The sequence below is a fragment of the Ranitomeya variabilis genome, chromosome 2 (genome assembly GCF_051348905.1).
Source record: "Ranitomeya variabilis isolate aRanVar5 chromosome 2, aRanVar5.hap1, whole genome shotgun sequence".
Taxonomy (NCBI): Eukaryota; Metazoa; Chordata; class Amphibia; order Anura; family Dendrobatidae; genus Ranitomeya; species Ranitomeya variabilis.
Window position 1 is genome coordinate 202,882,364 of NC_135233.1, and position 9,690 is coordinate 202,892,053.

The 9,690-nt window shown below is 43.3% G+C and overlaps 1 long non-coding RNA gene across 1 annotated transcript; it reads left to right on the forward strand.

Annotated features, from left to right (window-relative positions):
* The first annotated feature begins 332 nt into the window (after positions 1-332).
* LOC143809232 (uncharacterized) lies at positions 333-1,631 on the forward strand. The gene is made up of 3 exons (XR_013222162.1): positions 333-438; positions 1,321-1,475; positions 1,561-1,631. It is a non-coding gene; the product is annotated as an uncharacterized LOC143809232 (long non-coding RNA).
* Positions 1,632-9,690: the final 8,059 nt, after the last annotated feature.

Here is a 9,690-nt window from a genome sequence, read left to right on the forward strand (position 1 = left end):
GTGATTAATAACCAAATCCCAGTGGCGTACACACCATGTATGCGACGGGTGCCGCCGCATCCGGGCCCCACGGCCGGGGGGGCCCGGTGCTGCCCGGCCCCATGGTGTGTACGCCACCTATTTTTTTTTTTTTTTGTGTTAATTTTTTTTTTTGCTCGGGTCGGGGAGGGCGCGCGCGCGGCGAGGCGACAGGGCTTTGCTGTCGGGCCCTGTCGGAGATGAGCGTGTGGGGAAGCAGGAAGCTTCCCCACGGTGCTGCGCTGCAGTTGGAGGGGGAAGGTCACATAGGGGGCGCGGTGATCTCATTTCCGAGCGACCGGAAGTGACGTCACCGTGCACCCTTTGCGACCGACGGCTGCTCGCTCCTGGAGAGTGTCAGCGGGGCGGCTCTGCGTGTCTGGGTCCACGGCCTGGTGTCCGTGCAGCGGAGCACAGTGGGTGAGTAGCGGCTCCGCTCTCTGCTGATTATCCTCCCCTCTCCCAGCGCATTCTCCTCCCTCTGATCCTGCCTGGACCTCTCTTCCTGGATCCCTCTTCCTCCCTGTGGGATCTGCTGGGATCCCTCCTTGCGCCATCTCTGGCAGTGACCTCTGATCTCTCCGCTGCGCCGGTGGGAACACTTAGGAAGTTGTCACTTGTTGTAAAGATGAGCAAACTATGTCCCAGTATGTAGCAGAGCTGGGAGTGCTGGGATCACTGGGAGCTCGGTGCATCAGGAGAACTGTGCTGCATTACCGGGGGAGAAGTGTGGGAAGCATGAGTCTGCACAACCAGTCTGCTCCAATGGATGATTGTACTACGCCACAGCAGCTGAGAGAGACATTGTACTCTGCATTATCCTAGCTCCTAGTTGGCTGACAAGTAGGTGCTATAAGAGGTTATAAGGGGTCCCCTCTAGGACCCTCGCCCACATGTACATGCCATAAGAGAGAATATAAGGGGTCCTATAAGGCAGGCAGCCCCTCTGGGACCCTCACCTACATGTACATGCCATAAGAGAGAATATAAGGGGTCCTATAAGGCAGACAGCCCCTCTAGGACCCTCACCCACATGTACATGCCATAAGAGAGAATATAAGGGGGTCCTATAAAGCCCCTCTAGGACCCTCACCTACATGTAGATGCCCTAAGAGAGAATATAAGGGGGTCCTATAAGACAGGCAGCCCCTCTGGGACCCTCACCTACATGTAGATGCCCTAAGAGAACATATAAGGGGTCCTATAAAGCCCCTCTAGGACCCTCACCTACATGTAGATGCCCTAAGAGAACATATTAGGGGTTCTATAAAGCCCCTCTAATTTGTGTTATTTACATTATAGGTTGCCACATCTCAATATTTGCGGAATGTTTGGCCACAGTTTTGGTTTTGAGTTCAAGTTTCAGAAGTTTAGAATGTTTCCAAGTTTTTCTGTTATTTTCAAGTTTGGGAGTTTTTGCTGGGAACACCACCATTCTCTGTTGTTCAAAGTTCCAGGTAATGTTTATCATACTAAAGTGAATAAATGTTTAGGATCACACTGTATTGGGGATGGCAAATAATAATAGTTTCACTTTTTTAGGTTGAATTCATTTTATCTATTACTGCAATGCAATGCTGCTTTCTCCTGCAATGCTGCTTTCTGGTAAGTCGTTTTTTATTGCCTTCGCCATATAAATTAGTAATTGGGGGGTGTGGCTGTGGAGAGGGTGTGGCTGTGGAGGGGGTGTGGCTGTGGAGGGGGCGTGGCTTAACATGCAAATTTTCGGCGCGCTACGCGCGACAACTATTCCCCTCCCTTCTTCGGGGGGGGGGGGGGCCCTTTGCTCAATTTTGCTATGGGGCCCTGTGAAATCTATGTACGCCCCTGCCAAATCCATGCAGTTGATTTGATTGTCACATAGACAGTATAGATTATTTTTACTTGATGGAGAACGGTACAAGGATAACATTGCTCGAATTGCTATGTCTCTTGAATTTTACACTTCTTCTTGAGAATGTGGCACTCATAGTAAAGATGATATATACAAAAAAGCAAAGTGAGAGCCTCCAGGGGACTTAAGACCACAATTGTTGTAATTCTAGCCTTGGTTATTGGGGCTTTTCGTGTTAGCACAGAGAATGTTGTATGATTTAGGAACCTGTCATCTGATTTATGGTGCCCAAACCATAGACAGTGTGAATCAGAGATGAGCTGCACAATTGCAACCAGGTATAACCTCTTTGAAATGTTCAGTGAAAATGTAGTCCGAAGACCAAGTCCAGCACCTCTCCCAGCTGTTTTTTTTTTTAATCACCGCTCCACATGATTGACAGGTCTCTTGCTATGTGCTTGTGCTATTTACTTTCACATATGCCACAAGACAAGGCTAATCTTTTGACTATATTTTCTCTAAAACGCTGGATCGTTTCAGAGAAAAATATACCTGGCTGCAATCATGTCTAACAAGAAAATCGAGATGTGTGACTTCGGCCAAAAGACGCTGCTGAACTGTCCAGTTTGGGTGCTTTTTTTTCTCTAGAGGCTTCTTCATGGAGCTTAAAAAACGCATGTGAAAAGCTGCAGTTACATTCATAAGTGCAGAATCAAAGGTTTTTTGCACAATGGTATTAAACACACAAAGAAGACAGATGTTAAATAGAGAAGCTACAGAAAGATGAGAAAGTTCTGGCTGCTAAGACTGTGAATGAACAAGCAGAAAATAAATCGATAAGTCCCAGTTAAAGACGAGCAGGATGCATAGATGAAACTGCACCAGCCCTTGGTAATCAAAAGCAGCAACAGGGTTGCTAGAAGGTAAGAGATTCGGGGGTCTCCAGTCCAGTAGCCGGGTACCATAGGCCTGGACACTGTGCTGGAGTCTCGTGAAGCGATCCGCTTATCTCTAGTCTCAAGTGACCCGGATACATCAGGTCAGTCCCAGGTTTGGGTCTACGCCCTGCAGTCCTGGGCATCTGCTGAATGTCCCTCACTGCCATCGCCCCTCTGACATCTCCTCCTGCCAAGGGAGAAACAAATAGCAAATTGCTGTGGCTTAGCGTGTAGCTACAGATATTGTTAAAATTTGCTGCGACACACTATGTGCAATGCATGTTTTGTCCCTCTTTTTGTTCTTCAAAAGTTGGGAAGTATGATGTTTATAGTAGACTGAGGAGCTGAGCCCAGACCATGCTGGGAAGATGCTGGCTGTGTTAAAGCCAATCTTTGATAGCAGCTATTAAGCCATCAAAGATTCACAGAGGTCTGGGGTGTTTTGTTCCACATGTCCATTGCCCCCACCTGTGTTTTAAGTGTTTTTATTGAATTTTACATTTAAACAGGGATAGGAATGGTCATAGGAAAGGAGGAAAGGGAAGGTATGGGATACACAAGGGAAACAGTAAAAATAGAGAACCCTTGTACAATTTCTGAAAAATGATAATAAACTTAATACATAAAGAGGAAAAAAATAAATAAAATACAATAAAATTCAACATAAAATTTAGGTACACAGCAAAGACTTGCCATACCTATTGCAAGGAGCTCAATGGAGAGATACCGAACACAACGCACCTCAACACACCTGCTCAATGTGAAACTTATTATTCCAAATTTTCCACTTTTTGGTATATTTATGAATATTGTTGTTAGCCACCGCGAATCTCCACTCTAAGTCACTATGCTGTCTTATCCTATCAAGGATATCCGAGAATTTGGGAACATCAGTTTTTTTCCACCAATAAGCTAGAGTCACCTTAACCACCAGGAGGACATGTATAATGACATACCTAACTGAACTATCGAGTGTTTCCATGTCCAGTGATAAGAGTGCTATCCCTGGAGTGATCCGAAAATCACTAGATAAATGATTAATATGTTGCGACACCTGAGACCATAGTCTCTTAATTTTCGGGCAGCTCCAAAACAAATGAAGAAGGTTCCCCTGTTGACCACAATCTCTCCAACACAAAGAAGAATGCTCCGAATTAATATGCGACAGTCGAACCGGAGTATAATACCATCTCGACAAAACTTTGAAGTAACATTCGTGAAGAGACATTGATATGTTAGATTTATACGTGCTTCTGATGGCATCGTCCCAATGTTCCACCCGGATAGTCACCCCCAAATCTGACTCCCATTTTCTCATATAGGTGTTTTTTACATTGTTAAGATCCCTGATAACAAGCCCACACAAATGACGCATGCTCCAGATATTTTTATTTTTAGGATTGCACAGCAGTGAAGAAAGAGTTTCAAGATCTAGAAACTTCCCTTTTATAATTTTGGTAATGCTCTCTTTTAACATGAAAAAAGACATCAGTTCAGAGGATGGAATGCCAAACTTAGTCCTGATCTCCTGAAAAGTTAGAAATTTGTTCCCATTATGTACATCTCCCACTCTCTTAACTCCTGATTTGTTCCATACCTCAGGCATAGTTAGATCCTCTATCAGCGCCAAAAGAGATAATGGAATTTTCAGAACCTGCTCCATTTTCCTATAATTTTTATGTGGTTTGATAAGTTTCCTCCAGGCAAAGATCAATGACTGAAACACAGGGTGCGAGGAGTTTCTAGCTGAATTATGAAGGAGAAAGTCAAAGAAGATTTTCCTAACCGAATCCACTCCACTCATCTCCCTCTCTAAGCCTAGCCAAGCGGGCCCTGGCCCAGTACCACTGAACCAATGCCAACTCTGCTTAATCAAAGAAGCCAGATAGTATGCATAAACATTGGGTAAACCTGCACCCCCGTGAGACTTATGCTTGTGAAGAACATCTGCTGATATTCTGGCCCGTTTGCCGTTCCATACAAAAGAGTGAATCATAGCTTGGATCCTGTAAATACTCTGAATAGGCAGAATTACAGGCAAGGATCTGAAAATGTATAAAATTTTTGGCAGTATAAACGTCTTAATTGATAATATTCTTCCAAATATTGTGAGTTCTAACTTTGCAAAAAAAGAAAAATCCTTTGTAATTATACTAATAATAGAGTCCAAATTTACCCTAACCGTAGCTTGTATTGACCCCGCTATTTTAATGCCCAAATATGTTAGTTCTTTTTCTTCCCAAGTAAACTCAGATTGGCCTCTCAACTCGCCTACCTCCACGCTGTTCATATTAAACGTTATGAACTTAGATTTATGGTGGTTTATTTTAAAGTACGAGGCTTTGGAGAAGCTCTCTAGTTCACCTGAGAGAGCTTTGATAGAGTTAGCAGGGTCAAGTAACGTGAGAAATAGGTCATCAGCAAATAAGCCTATTTTATATTGACGTGAAGGTAGTATAAAACCCTTAATCTCCCTGCAAGCTCTAATTTTTTCTGCCAAAGGTTCAATGGCCATGGCGAACAACAGAGGGGACAGAGGACATCCTTGTCTCGTTCCATTAGTTATATGAAACGAATTAGAGAAAAAATTATTGGCATAGATTCTGGCACTGGGAGCCGAATAAAGTGCAAAGACTTTTGATACAAACTGTTCGTTAAATCCAAATTTCGTGAGAGTTGTCCTCAAATAAAGCCAATTCATTCTGTCAAATGCCTTTTCGGCATCCAGTGCCAGAAAAGCCGATTTAAATCCGGAACTCTTAGCCAAGTGCATCAGATTGATCACCCTTCTTGTTCCATCGGATGCCTGTCTCCCCTCTGTGAACCCAATCTGATCATCCAACAACAGATGCGGAAGAACACTTTTAAGGCGATCCGCCAATATCTTTGAATATATTTTGATGTCGCAATTAATGAGCGAGATCGGCCTATAATTCTGAATCCTCTCAGGATCCCCCCCCGTCTTTGGAATCATAACTATAGTGGCTTCTAACATTTCTGTAGGGAACGAACCCCGAGCGGATGCAGAATCAAAAACAGAGGCCAAATGGGAAGTCAATAGTTTTGAGAACGATTTATAATATTCCCCGGAGAAGCCATCCGGCCCCGGTGCTTTTAGGTTTGGTAACTTGGTAATGACCTTCATTATTTCCTTTTCTGTAAAGGGTCTATTAACAAACTCTAAGTCCGACTCAACAATCTTTGGAAGATTGACCCCCTGTAAAAAGGAATCTATTGTCTCCGAGTTCACCAGCGGAGTCGATGGGTCATCTCTTAAATTATACAATTTCTGGAAATATTCGGCAAACGAGCCAACAATATCTCTGGGGTGGGTCTTACTTTCACCTGAAAGGGAGACAATCTTATGGATTCCTCTATTGACTCTCTCCCTCTTAAGCTTCCTCATCATATACCTTGTTGGTTTATTCACCGAGGAATATATTTTGTACTTAGATGCTTTAATAATTGCATCATAATCCTTGAAAATCTCCACTCGCAAGCTCTGTCTGAGTTTCGCAATCTCTGCCTGTATGGATACAGACGGAGCTCCTAATTTAAGTTGTTCCTCCTCTTTTCTGCTAATTTGGGCTTGCAACTGAATGATAGTCTCCCTCCTTTTCTTTTTATGTCTTGATTGTATCTGCATGAGTCCTCCCCTGATCACAGCCTTATGAGCGTTCCACAGAATGAATGGATTCACTCCACTATGTATATTATCCTTAAAATAATTGATAATAAGATTTTCAATCTCCAGTTTTGACTCTGGTATTGCGTACAAGGCTGTGTTATTTTTCCATCTAAAGACATTGTCAGGAGGAGGACCCAGCAAAAACTCAACAAGCACAGGGGTGTGGTCCGAAATTGTTTTCTTTAGGAACTCCATTTTTTTAAATTTAGTCAAAGTGAATATATTAGTGACGACAAGATCAATCCGGGAGGCCGTCCCGTGTACGTCCGAGAAATGAGAGTATTCGCGTGATGTGGTATTCAGGCAACGAAAAACGTCATATAACTCATTCTGAACTAACCAATTCTTCAACATTGGTGCCTTGTGACGAACTGAAGAGGATGAGTCCATGTTGCTATCTGGGACTATATTAAAATCCCCCAGCAGGATGAGATCACCGGTCTTCACATCGTCAATCTGCTTCTGCAATTTGCTAAGAAATTTAATGTGTCCTTTATTTGGAGCATATATATTCACCACCGTGCATGGCCTATTCTGGAGCATGCATACAAGTATGTGGTATCTACCAAGGGAGTCTGTGATTTCCTTAACCAGCTGGAATGGGACGGTGCCATGCACCATGGTAATGACCCCAGCCTTTTTCCTTGTGTTCAGAGATTTAAAAATATGGGGAAAATTCTTATTGTGAAAAATTGGTTGGTGGTCAGCAGCCATTTTAACCTCCTGCAGGCAAACGAGCTCAGCACGAACATGTCCGATCTCTCTCCACAGAGCAAACCTCTTATTTGGGCTATTGAGGCCCCTAACATTGTATGACAAAATCTTCATTTAAACCAATAGCAACACAGAACAAGTTATTTAATAAAACGACTTATGAACCAGGAACACGACTAACTGTATAACCAAATAACAAGGAGTTCTCCTGGAGGACTCCACTATATATGGTGTCTCACCTTAGAGTGGGGAAGAAAAAAGAACAAAATGTGACTAAGATCCCACACAGACCTCTTATGTATACATGGGTTACAGTTATTCCACAACGTCATCCACTAATCCTTATCCCTAAAACCTGGCTCTTCCATAAGGTATTTAATGAATCTTTGACCCTCCTGCGGCGAATTCACAACCTGGTTTTTATTGTTGTACCATATCAAGAGCTTCGTAGGAAAGCCCCATCTATATGGTACCTTCAGTTCCCTGAGTTTATGTGTAACCTCTCGGAAGGATCTCCTCGCCTCCATGGTCTCTTTTGAGAAATCCGAAAAAATTTGAATATCTTTATATGGCTCAGGAAGGGAGCCTTTTTCTCTCAGCTTTTTCAGAACTATCTCCTTGGATTCAAAGAAATGAACTCTGAGGATAGTATCCCTAGGCTTTTCCTGTGAGACCCCCTTAGGCCTTGGCAGGCGGTGTATTCGGTCAATTTTAAGTTCCAACTCGGTCAAGTCAGGGGACAACTTTTTAAATAGCTTTTTAGTATATTCTGATAGGTCATCTTGAAGGACTGTTTCTGGAACACCCCTTATCTTCAGGTTGTTCCTTCGACTACGATCCTCCAAATCCGTAACTTTACTTTTGAGGGACAAAACTTCTGCTTTAAGGAGGGAATTCTCCTTTGAAAGATAGACAACATCCTTCTCTGCCTGGACTAACCTTTTTTCATACCTCTCAAATTTCTGACCTAGACTATTGTAAGATTCCTGCATAGTTTTAGTCTGAGCTTCAAGTCCTAGTCTCATCGAATCTCCAAAGGATTTGAAAAGGTTTGCCAAATCCCCCATAGTGGGCTGCCTGTTGGAACCTATGTATTCCTCAAAATTGACTGTGAGAGAAGGGACCTCAAATGAAGGGGTAGTGTTTTCGTGGTCTTGTTTCTTTTTTCGCCTATCCGGACTAGTATTAGGTGTGTAATCATCTGAAGGACTATCAGAGTCCCGTGAAGAAGGGCCTTCTGTATGCTCTTGTTCACCAAAGCCCTTTCTTTTAAACGATTTGGAGGTGTCCATCTCCTCTGTAATTATCTCTTTTACTGGTAATGATTTAGTAAGTTTCCCAGGATTACTGACCCTGGGCAGCGTTTTGGGTGGCATTTTAGACACTGGAGTTTTAATATTGACCCCCCCTGATAGTACTTTACTATATGTCAAGGTGCGTGGGTGTTTTAAGTAAGAAGGTTTCGACTCTCCTCTTCTTAATGGTGATCTGGATTTTATGGGACTAAATAAATTGGGGAAGTCCCCATGTGATTTGGAAAAAGCCCCTAACGAGTTCCTACTGCCCCTTTGTGAGCTGTTACTGGTCGTACCTCTATCCGATTGCATCCCAAAATCCCTAGTTCAATAAGCAATAGCTTAAGCAAGTTAGCCAGGAGTTTGAAGCACAACAAACAGTAATGAATCAAATCAGTTGGTCCTGTGGATAATACAGTGAGGAAAGCTGTAGGACAAAAGTTATCTATTAATCTGTAATGAAACAGTAAGACTGTAAAATTATAAGTAACAAATATACAAAGCCTTATAAATGCAAACAAAACTCCGTCCCAAAATTGCTCTATATATTTATCTTGGGACACAATATAATTGCTGGTCTTCACAAATTCTCAGCCAGAAAGCAGCCCTGCAGCAGCATCAGGTGTCTGTGAAGTGTTTTGTTTTGCTGGTCAGTGCAACATAAGAGACCACTGTTGAGGAGATCACACAGGCTGGATGCTGACAGGCAAGGAGCAGCCGGATCTATTTTCAGGCTTGTAGTGCAATGCCCTGCAGATCGGCCAGTGCCAGCAAGAAGAGTTCAATTGTACCTCGCCTCTGTCGTCCAGATGAGACCTCCTGTCGGTCAACGGGTCCTCGGCATCCACAGATAAAGTGGTTCTAGCTTGTACAAAGCAGTCTGCACTTCAGTGGGCACAGCACAAAGCGATATCCCTCCGCCGCATCTCAGTCTCCCATACAAGATGTCGGCCAGCTACAGTAATCAAATGCTCCAAAGTTCCTCACTCTGTTTAATCCTGGGGAGTCCCACCACACTCAGGATCTTCTTTTAAGCTACAGCAAGGCCAATTCAATGCTGCACACAATCTATAATCACAGCAGTTCAATGCATGACAGTCAATGGAAGGGGCTGCACTACTTTTTTAGAAGCAGTATTACAACTTTGTAAAGCTGACTTTGGTAGTGAGAATCCTTAATGTGCCCTCTCTGTGACGATCTGTG